We start from the raw sequence: 10346 nt of genomic DNA on the forward strand, positions 1-10346 counted from the left end.
CCATTCTCCCCATCACTTTCACGTACTCCAATCAGACATAGATTTGGTCTTTTCACATAGTCCCATATTTCTTGGAGGCCTTATGTGTTTCTTTTTATTTTTTTCTCTAAACTTCTCTTCTCACTTCATTTCATTCATTTGATCTTCCATCACTGATACCCATTCTTCCAGTTGATCCAATCGGCTACTGAGGCTTGTGCATTTGTCACATAGTTCTCGTGCCTTGGTTTTCAGCTCCATCAGGTCCTTTAAGGAATTCTCTGCATTGGTTATTCTAGTCAGCCATTCGTCTAATGTTTTTTCAAGGTTTTTAACTTCTTTGCCATTGGTTCGAACTTCCTCCGTTAGCTCGGAGAAGTTTGATCATCTGAAGCCTTCTTCTCTCAACTTGTCAAAGTCATTCTCCATCCAGCTTTGTTCCATTCCTGGTGAGGAGCTGCGTTCCTTTGGAGCAGGAGAGACGCTCTGATTTTTAGAGTTTTCAGTTTTTCTGCTCTGTTTTTTCCCCATCTTTGTGGTTTTATCTACCTTTGTTCTTTGTGATGGTGACGTAGAGATGGGGTTTTGGTGTGGATGTCCTTTCCATTTGTTAGTTTTCCTTCTACCAGTCAGGACCCTCAGCTGCAGGTCTGTTGGAGTTTGCTGGAGGTCCACTCCAGACCCTGTTTTCCTGGGTATCAGCAATGGAGGCTGCAGAACAGTGGATATTGGTGAACAGCAAACGTTGCTGCCTGATCGTTCCTCTGGAAGTTTTGTCTCAGAGGAGTACCCGGCTGTGTGAGGTGTCAGTCTGCCCCTACTGGGTGGTGTCTCCCAGTTAGGCTACTCGGGGGTCAGGGACCCACTTGGGGAGGCAGTCTGTCCATTCTCAGATCTCCAGCTGTGTGCTGGGAGAACCACTACTCTCTTCAAAGCTGTCAGACCACTACTCTCTTCAAAGCTGACATGGACATTTAAGTCTGCAGAGTTTTCTGCTGCCTTTGTTTGGCTATGCCCTGCCCCCAGAGGTGGAGTCTACAGAGACATGCAGGCCTCCTTGAGATGCAGTGGGCTCCACCCAGTTCGAGCCTCCCAGCCGCTTTGTTTACCTGCTTAAGCCTCGGCAATGGTGGACACGCCTCCCCCAGCCTCGCTGCTGCCTTGCAGTTTGATCTCAGACTGCTGTGCTAGCAATGAGCAAGGCTCCATGGGTGTAGCACCCTCCGAGCTATGCGCAGGATATAATCTCCTGGTGTGCCATTTGCTAAGACTGCTGGAAAAGCACAGTATTAGGGTGGGAGTGACCTGATTTTCCAGGTGCCATCTGTCACCCTTTTCTTTGCCTAGGAAAGGAATTCCCTGACCCCTTGCACTTCCTGGGTGAGGCGATGCCTCACCCTGCTTCAGCTCATGCTCGGTATGCTGCACCCACTGTCCTGCACCCACTGTCCGACACTCCCCAGTGAGATGAACCTGGTACCTCAGTTAGAAATGCAGAAATCACCCATCTTCTGCATCGCTCATGCTGGGAGCTGTAGACTCTTTATCCAATTTGCCAGTCTGTGTCTTTTAATTGGAGCATTTAGCCCATTTACATTTAAGGTTAATATTTTTATGTGTAAATTTGATCCTGTCATTATGATGTTAGCTGGTTATTTTGCTTGTTAGTTGATGCAGTTTCTTCCTAGCATTGATGGCCTTTACAATTTGGCATGTTTTTGCAGTGACTAGTACAGTTGTTCCTTTCTATGTTTAGTGCTTCCTTCAGGAGCTCTTGTAGAGCAGGCCTGGTGGTGACAAAATCTCTCAGCATTTGCTTGTCTGTAAAGGATTTTATTTCTCCTTCACTTATGAAGCTTAATTTGGCTGGATATGAAATTCTGGGTTGAAAATTCTTTTCTTTAAGAATGTTGAATATTGGCCCCCACTCTCTTCTGGCTGGTAGAGTTTCTGCCGAGAGACCAGCTATTAGTCTGATGGACTTCCCTTTGTGGGTCACCCGACCTTTCTCTCTGGCTGTCCTTAACATTTCTTCCTTCATTTCAACTTTGGTGAATCTCACAATTATGTGTCTTGGACTTGCTCTTCTTGAGGAGTATCTTTGTGGTGTTCTCTGCATTTCCTGAATTTGAATGTTGGCCTGCCTTGCTAGGTTGGGGAAGTTCTCCTGGATAATATCCTGAAGAGCGTTTTCCAACTTGGTTCCATTCTCCCTGTCACTTTCAGGTACACCAATCAGATGTAGATTTGGTCTTTTCACATAGTCCCATATTTCTTGGAGGCTTTGTTATTTTCTTTTACTCTTTTTTCTCTAAACTTCTCTTCTTGCTTCATTTCATTCATTTGATCTTCAATCACTGATACCCTTTCTTCCAGTTGATCGAATTGGCTACTGAAGCTTGTGCATTAATCACGTAGTTCTCGTGCCTTGGTTTTCAGCTCCATCAGGTCATTTAAGGACTTCTCTACACTGATTATTCTAGTCAGCCATTCGTCTATCTTTTTTCAAGGTTTTTATCTTCTTTGTTTTGGGTTCAAACTTCCTCCTTTAGCTCGGAGAAGTTTGATCATCTGAAGCGTTCTTCTCTCAACTCATCAAAGTCATTCTCCATCCAGCTTTGTTCCATTGCTGGCGAGGAGCTGCATTCCTTTGGATGGGGAGAGGTGCTCTGATTTTTAGAATTTTCAGCTTCTCTGCTCTGTTTTTTCCCCATCTTTGTGGTTTTATCTACCTTTGGTCTTTGATGATGGTGATATACAGATGGGGTTTTGGTGTGGATGTCCTTTCTGTTTGTTAGTTTTCCTTCTACCAATCAGGACCCTCAGCTGCAGGTCTGTTGGAGTTTTCTGGAGGTCCACTCCAGTCCCTGTTTGCCTTGGTATCAGCAACGGAGTCTGCAAAACAGTGAATATTACAGAACATCAAATGTTGCTCCCTGATCATTCCTCTGGAAGCTTCATCTCAGACAGGTACCCGGCTGTGTGAGGTGTCAGTCTGTGCCTACTGAGGGGTGCCTCCCAGTTAGGCTACTCGGGGGTAAGGAACCTACTTGAGGAGGCAGTCTGTCCTTTTTCAGATCTTAAACTCCATGCTGGGAGAACCACTACTCTCTTCAAAGCTGTCAGACCGGGACATTTAAGTCTGCAGAGTTTTCTGCTGCCTTTTGTTTGTCTATGCCCTGCCCCAGAGGTGGAGTCTACAGAAGCAGGCAGGCCTCCTTGACCTGTGGTGGGCTCTGCCCAGTTTGAGCTTCCCAGCTGCTTTGTTTACCTACTCAAGCCTCAGCAATGGTGGGCTCCCCTCCCCAAGCCTTGCTGCAGCCTTGCAGTTTGATCTCAGACCACTGTGCTAGGAATGAGTGAGGCTCTGTCGGCATGGGACCCTCTGAGCCAGGGACAGGATATAATCTCCTGGTGTGCCATTTGCTAAGACTGTTGGAAAAGCACAGTATTAGAGTGGGAGTGACCCGATTTTCCAGGTGCCATCTGTTACCCCTTCCCTTGTCTAGGAAAGGGAATTCCCTGATCCCTTGCACTTCCTGGGTGGGGTGATGCCTTGCCCTGCTTCGGCTCACACTTGGTGGGCTGCACCCACTGTCCTGCCCCCACTGTCCAATGAGCCCCAGTTAGATGAACCCAGTACCTCAGCTGGAAATGCAGAAATCACCCATCTTCTGCGTTGCTCACACTGGGAGCTGTAGACTGGAGCTGTTCCTATTCGGCCATCTTGGAACCACCCCCAAAATATTGATTTAAGTTTGGAAACAATAAAATGTATTTTTTGAAATCTCCTGTAAATGTGTATGAGAAAGTAAAAACTGAATGGCCCATTACTTAAAGGTCACATCATTGATGGGATTTAATGCCTAAGTGCAAGGCTGTGCCCAAGAATCTCTTGTGTTCATTTCTGTTAGAAGTCCCACTGGAAGCAGCAGAACTATCAGGATAAAAATAGTGCAAACTGAAAAGTATAAAAGACTGTCTGCTTTCAAAAGTGAGTAAACATTGGGAAAGGTAATACTCACCTAACACTTGTAAAAGGAGGAAAAAAATAAAAGTTATTACTGTTTTATTATGTTATATATATAAATGGAGATCTAATTCTTATAAGGAATTTTTGTTGAGTATGAGGCCAAGAAATGTACCATGGTCATGTTATAGTGAAGGTGATGATGACAATGGTGGGAATCCTTTTAATGCTGGAAGAAGAATTCTGAAGCCAATGTGTAGAGTTATTTTTTAAAAAATAGCTCCCTTCTTAGGATATTGCTAAAGAAACAGAACTATTGTAGCTTTTAGTGCATTAGAACCAAATCATGAAGATCTGGTGGCCAGAGTGCCAGAGTGACAGAGTATTTACTAACATCTAATACTTCATTAATGACCTAGAACATAATTATTTCCACATTTATATTATGTTATTGCCATATCCCAGGCTATACATTCAATTTCAATTTCACTTTTCCTTATTACTCTAAGATTTTTGGTAATCCAGTCAGGGTCTAAAATTGGTTGTACTGCTGCTGCCTTTTCCAGTGGAAAATAAAATAATACCAGTTAGGATAATGGTCCTTTTTGGCTACACTGTGACATAGAGTGACAGAAGTCACTGGCAATAATCAGTTCTTAGCCATGATGTCGGGCCCAATTCAGCAGTGAGAACTAGGGTTAGATGTGGTAAAAGCCAAAACTCAACCCTTGTAGTTAAATTAAAGTCAGAACATGATCAGGGTCAAATGCCAGATTAACACATGAGGATTTGTTAGATCCAAGTAGGCCAAGCTGTAGTGTCCAAAAGTTAAGATATAAACTCCTCAATTTAGGTCCAGAAAAATTCTCATGGCCTCCATGAATTCTGAAAGTACCATCATCTAGAATCACGATTGCCAAGAGGAAGGCAGCCATGGCATCACTTGTTAGCAGCAAGCCTCTGCTCACTGAGAAGTTGTCTCACATCTCATTTCTAACCCAGCTTATCTACTTCCTAGCAAAAGGCCACCTCACCCCTGCCCCTACTCCCACCTACACCTTTGTCCTTATTTGAATGGGACAAATTTGGAAAGCATAGCTTTATTTGATCATCTTTCCTTAGCCTTCTCTAGACTGTCAGGAGCCATAATGTGGGTTTCACCTAAGATTAGGAACTTACAATGAAGTTGAAGTCTGTTTTTTAAAAGTTATTGAAACTGAGGCATATAACAAGAATTTATATTTCTAAAGATATTAACTGATTATAAAAGCCTTTAATATATATTACCTTAGTTATTTTTATAACAATCCTAAAAGATATAGCAGGTATTATTACTCCAATAACATAGAAAATAAAGTTCATAGTGCTAAGGGATTTTGTTTTACATCTTGTAGGTAACAAACGAGGACTCAGACTTTGGTCTTTTGATTTCAAGTTCAGTGCCTTTCCTGTGATATTTTGTTTTGGAGTTGGAAGTAGCCCAATATTGCAGTTGCTGGGTCAGAACTGTGGTTCAGTTGTACAATACATACATCAGATCAGTTGCTTCAATATTACCTGGGAATTTGTTAAAAATGAAAATTCTAGGCCCCCATCTCAGACATACTGAACCTGAAACTTTGGAAGAGAAGACATATTATCTATAGTTAAGTGAGTCCTCCAGCTGATTCTGATGCATGTTAGAGAATCATCATTATAATGATTCTTTACCTTAGATGTTTACAATAATAAAAATATTTTTGTTTAGATCACCCCATATGGTCGGGTGCGGTAGCGCATGCCTGTAATCCCAGCACTTAGGGAGGCTGAGGAGGGTAGAACACCTGAGGTCAGGAGTTCGAGACCAGCCTGGCCAACGTGGTGAAATCCCCGTCTCTACCACACCCATCGCCAGGTCGCTACTTGGGAGGCTGAGGCAGGAGAATCACTTGAACTTGGGAAGCAGAGGTTGCAGTGAACTAAGACTGTGCCATTGCACTCCAGCCTGGGTGACAAGAGAGAAACTCCATCTCAAAAAAATAAATAAATAAATCACGACATACTCTATCAGGCAGGAACTGCATGGTTATATACATTTTGCCAAGATGTTTATATATAGCTATTTATGAAATAATTATATATTATGGTTTTATATTTTCAGTTTATACTCAGGAATTTTGGGGTAACTTAGTATAACTAACATCCAGTTTTAATTTTCTTTGAGGTTGCTTGTCCTCAGTTGTTTATACAGTTTCCACTGGGCTATATACTTGTTCCTTTAGGACCTTATTCTTCACAAAGAAAATCTCTTAATCCTTGCATAAATGCTAGGTTTCCAACAATTGATTCCCATGGAGGAATTTGTTACCCCTCAAAGTATAATGCAAAATGCTGGCTATTTGCTTTATTTAACTGAAGAAACATTTTCTCTTTCTTTCTTCCTCTTCCTTTTTCCTCTCTCATTTCCATTGTCTCCCTCTTTCTGTTACATGCATAACAGAAACAAATGTATACATATGTTTAATTTTATAAAATTGTGATAATGCTGTATATACTACTCTATAACCAATATTTTAAACAATACACATTATTGTAAATCTCATGTTATTAAATATTTTATAAATAGCAATTAAATATCTACATAATATTTTGGAGCATAGATTTTTAACAGCTTTATTGAGGTGTAATTAACATAAAATTTGATGCATTTGAACATATGCATATATCTGTGTGTAGGAAAACAGCCTGTTGCATGTCAAAAGTGAGGCCATCTTGAAGTGAAACTGACATAATGACCAGTGTTTGACACCCACATACCAAAGTGTTCTGCAGTAAGGCCATTAAACAATCCCTGGTGCACAGGTAACCCCTCGTGAAGATACTTCTGTAATGTCCACAGTATCCTCTCAGCTCCCTCAGCTGCCAAGAGGAAGGCATATATCTGCTCTGGGGGTAGGTTTGCATATATTACCCACCCTGAACACTGTGAAACCATTATCACAATCAAGGTAATAAAAATATTCATCATCCCCAAAAGTTTCCTCATGTACATTTGGTATTGTATGTGTGTATATGTGTGTGTGTGACTGTGATAAGAACACTTAACATGAGATCTACTCTCTCAACAAATTTTTAAGTGCACAATACAGTATGTTAACCATAGATACTATGTTGTACAGGATATTTCTATGATCTCCAGAAGAACTTATTTATCTTGTATAACTGAATTTTTATACCCATTAAACAACTCCCTACATCCTCCTCTCCCCATGCCTTGCTAACCACCATTCTAATCTCTGCTTTTATGGTTTGACTATTTTAGAGATCTCATATATAGATTTTGATAACATTCTGGCATTACCAAATTAAAGACATTTAGTTTATTTCCCAAGATTTTGCTATTATAAGTAACAGTGGTGAACAACTTGCTGTGAAAATCTTCGGGAGATATTTTAGATTATCTTCTTGGAATAAATTCCAAAATGTGTGAGTGGGTCAAGAGAGAAAGACATTTTCTTACACTTTGGAAAAATATAATCCATTTTAGTCTAGCTTTCAGTTTGGGTTGCATCTATGCAAACATAACTTTTCTTTTGATTTTTTGTTTCATGGCAAAGGTGACAACATTTTGGTAGTGAAATAAACATTTTTTCATACTTTCCCAGGAGACATTTTGATTTCTTGTTAAAGCCGAGAGCTGTGCTAGAGCAGCAGGGTGGCTGGATTCCTCCTGCCATGGGCAGCTGGTTGTCTCACTGCTGATTTTATCTATGAGGCTTCTCAGAATTAGCTGCTTTCAAGTTTAGTTTCTAAGAAAGTCAGGGTGGCCCTTGATGAGGAGTAATGGGAGGGAAGCCTAATGACTGAAATCAATTAAAAAAGTAAGTCTGCAGTGCTTTAAAATCGAAGGGAGAGATTGAGGCATTGGAGAAAATGGCTGCAGCTCAGGAAAGCAAACTTTAGGGGGGATTGAAAGAAGGAAACAGACTAAAAATAGACTAATGTGTAGATATCAAAAGGAAGTAGATAATTGCCTCAGTATAAAATAAATAATATTCGAGCATGTCAGAAATTAGAATGAGTCATCTTGGGAGAAAAGACATTCCTTTTTGCTTAATGGAGATTTTTAGAGAGGATATGGAGACCACTTATGACAGATTTTTAAGGCTTAACAAGATATCCTCTAGCGCTCTTCTAAAACTATAATTTTGTGAAATAAAGTCACTAGTCAAGAGGAGATGTTGTGGATGTAATTGTCTCTTGAACTTCTTCTTCTTTCTGGGTGTTTTAACATTATTGTCTTGTCCCTCTGTGGGTATTAATGAGAAGGCACTTGAGATAAATTGAAGAGCTGAACTGCTTTGAAAACTTTATCTGACTGTGAGGAACAGCTTAAAGAACTATGTAAGCAAAAAGAAAAGAGGCTACTCTATGGATTTCATCAGGTTGAATGAATAATTACAAGATGAGGTTTGATTTGTCCTCAAGGGATTCTTTCTTCTGCCAAACAAATTGCTATATTACTTTGTTAATTATACATTTTTTTATTAATTGACCATGTTAAATGTAAAAATTCAAACAAATGAAAGTCTATAGTGCTTGCATAAGCAGCACATATACTAAAATTGGAATGATACAGAGAAGAAGAGCATGACCTCTGCATAAGGATGTCACACAAATCTGTGAAATGTTTCATACTTTTAGACCCTGAACAGTGCCTGGGCCCTGTGAAAACATCCAGAAAAGAAGTCTGCTGACTGTACTTACCCTACATCACAGTTGGAGAAACACCCAAACAAAGAGATGAGAAAGAACCAACACAAGAACATTGGCAACTCAGATCTCCAGTGTCTTATGTCATCCAACTGACCACACTAGTTCTCAAACAGGGCTTCTTAACAGGGCTGAGATGGCTGAAATGATTGAAATAGAATTCACAATATGGATAGGAATGAAGATCATCAGATTCAGGAGCATGATAAAACCTAACCGAAGGAAACTAAGAATATAATAAAATGATACAGGAGCTGACTGATGAAATAGCCAGTATAAGAAAAAACCTAACTGTCCTAATATTGCTGAAAAACACACAAGTATTTCACAATGCAATCATAATTATTAATAGCAAAATAGACCAAGCTGAGGAAAGAATCTCAGAGCTTGAAAACTAGTTCTCTGAAATAATACAATCAGACAAAAATAAAGAGAAAAGAATAAAAAGGAATGAATAAAACCTCTGATAAGTATGGAATTATATAAGAAGGGCAAATATATGAATCAGTGGCATCCCTGAAAAAGATGGGGAGAAAGTAAGCAACTTGGAACATATATTTTAGGATATTGCCCATGATAACTTCCCCAACCTCTCTAGAATGGCCATCAATCAAATTCAATAAATACAGAAAATCCCTGTAAGATTCTACACAAGATCACCCCCAAGACACATAATTATCCAATTTTCCAAAGTTGAAATGAAAGAATGTTAAAGGCAGCTAGAGAGAAAAGGCAGATCACCTACAGGTAGAATTCCATCAAATTAACAGTGGATCTTTCAGCAGGAACCCTACAAGCCAGAAGAGACTGGGGGCCTACATTCAACATTCTTAGAGAAAAAAAAAAAAAACCTTCATTTAAGAATTTCATATCCAGCCAAACTAAGCTTCCTAAGTGAAGGAGCAATAAGATCCTTTTCAGACAGGCAAATGCTAAAGGAATTTATTACCACCAGACCTATCTTATAAGAGTTTTTGAAAGAAGCACTAAATATGGAAAGAAAAGACTATTACCAGACCCCCCAAAAAAGACACTTAAGTACACAGACCAGTGACACTATGAAACAACCATATAAACAAACCTGAATAGTAACCAGCTAACAACAAAATAATAGGATAAAATCCACACCAAACTAACCTTGAATGTAAATGGGCTAAATGCCCCAATTAAAAGGCACAGAGTAGTAAGCTGGATAAAAAAGCAAGACTCAATGGTATGCTGTCTTCAAGAGACCCATCTCACATGCAATGACACCTATAGACTCAAAAGGAAAAACAGATGGAGGAAAATTTATCAAGCAAATGGAAATCAGAAAAAAAGCAGAAGTGGCAATCCTAATTTCAGACAAAACAGACTTTAAACCAACAAAGACCAAAAAAGACATAAAAGGGCATTACATCATGGTAAAAGGTTCAATTCAACAAGAAGACCTAACTATCTTAAGTACACATGCCCCCAACACAGGAGCACCCAGATTCTTAAAGCAAGTTCTTAGAGGCCTACAAAGAGAACTAGACTACCACACAATAATAGTGGGAAACTTCAACACACCACTGACAGTATTAGACAGATCATTGAACCAGAAAATTAACGAAGATATTCAGGACTTCAACTCAACACTGGAACAAATGGATCTAACAGACAT

General features: G+C 39.9%; 1 non-coding gene across 1 annotated transcript; it reads left to right on the top strand.

Moving 5' to 3' along the window:
• The first annotated feature begins 8523 nt into the window (after positions 1 to 8523).
• Positions 8524 to 8630, top strand: LOC115930242 (U6 spliceosomal RNA). Its single transcript, XR_004066895.1, has one exon. It is a non-coding gene; the product is annotated as a U6 spliceosomal RNA (small nuclear RNA).
• The last annotated feature ends 1716 nt before the right edge of the window (positions 8631 to 10346 follow it).

The sequence above is a fragment of the Gorilla gorilla genome, chromosome 10 (genome assembly GCF_029281585.2).
Source record: "Gorilla gorilla gorilla isolate KB3781 chromosome 10, NHGRI_mGorGor1-v2.1_pri, whole genome shotgun sequence".
NCBI lineage: Eukaryota > Metazoa > Chordata > Mammalia > Primates > Hominidae > Gorilla > Gorilla gorilla.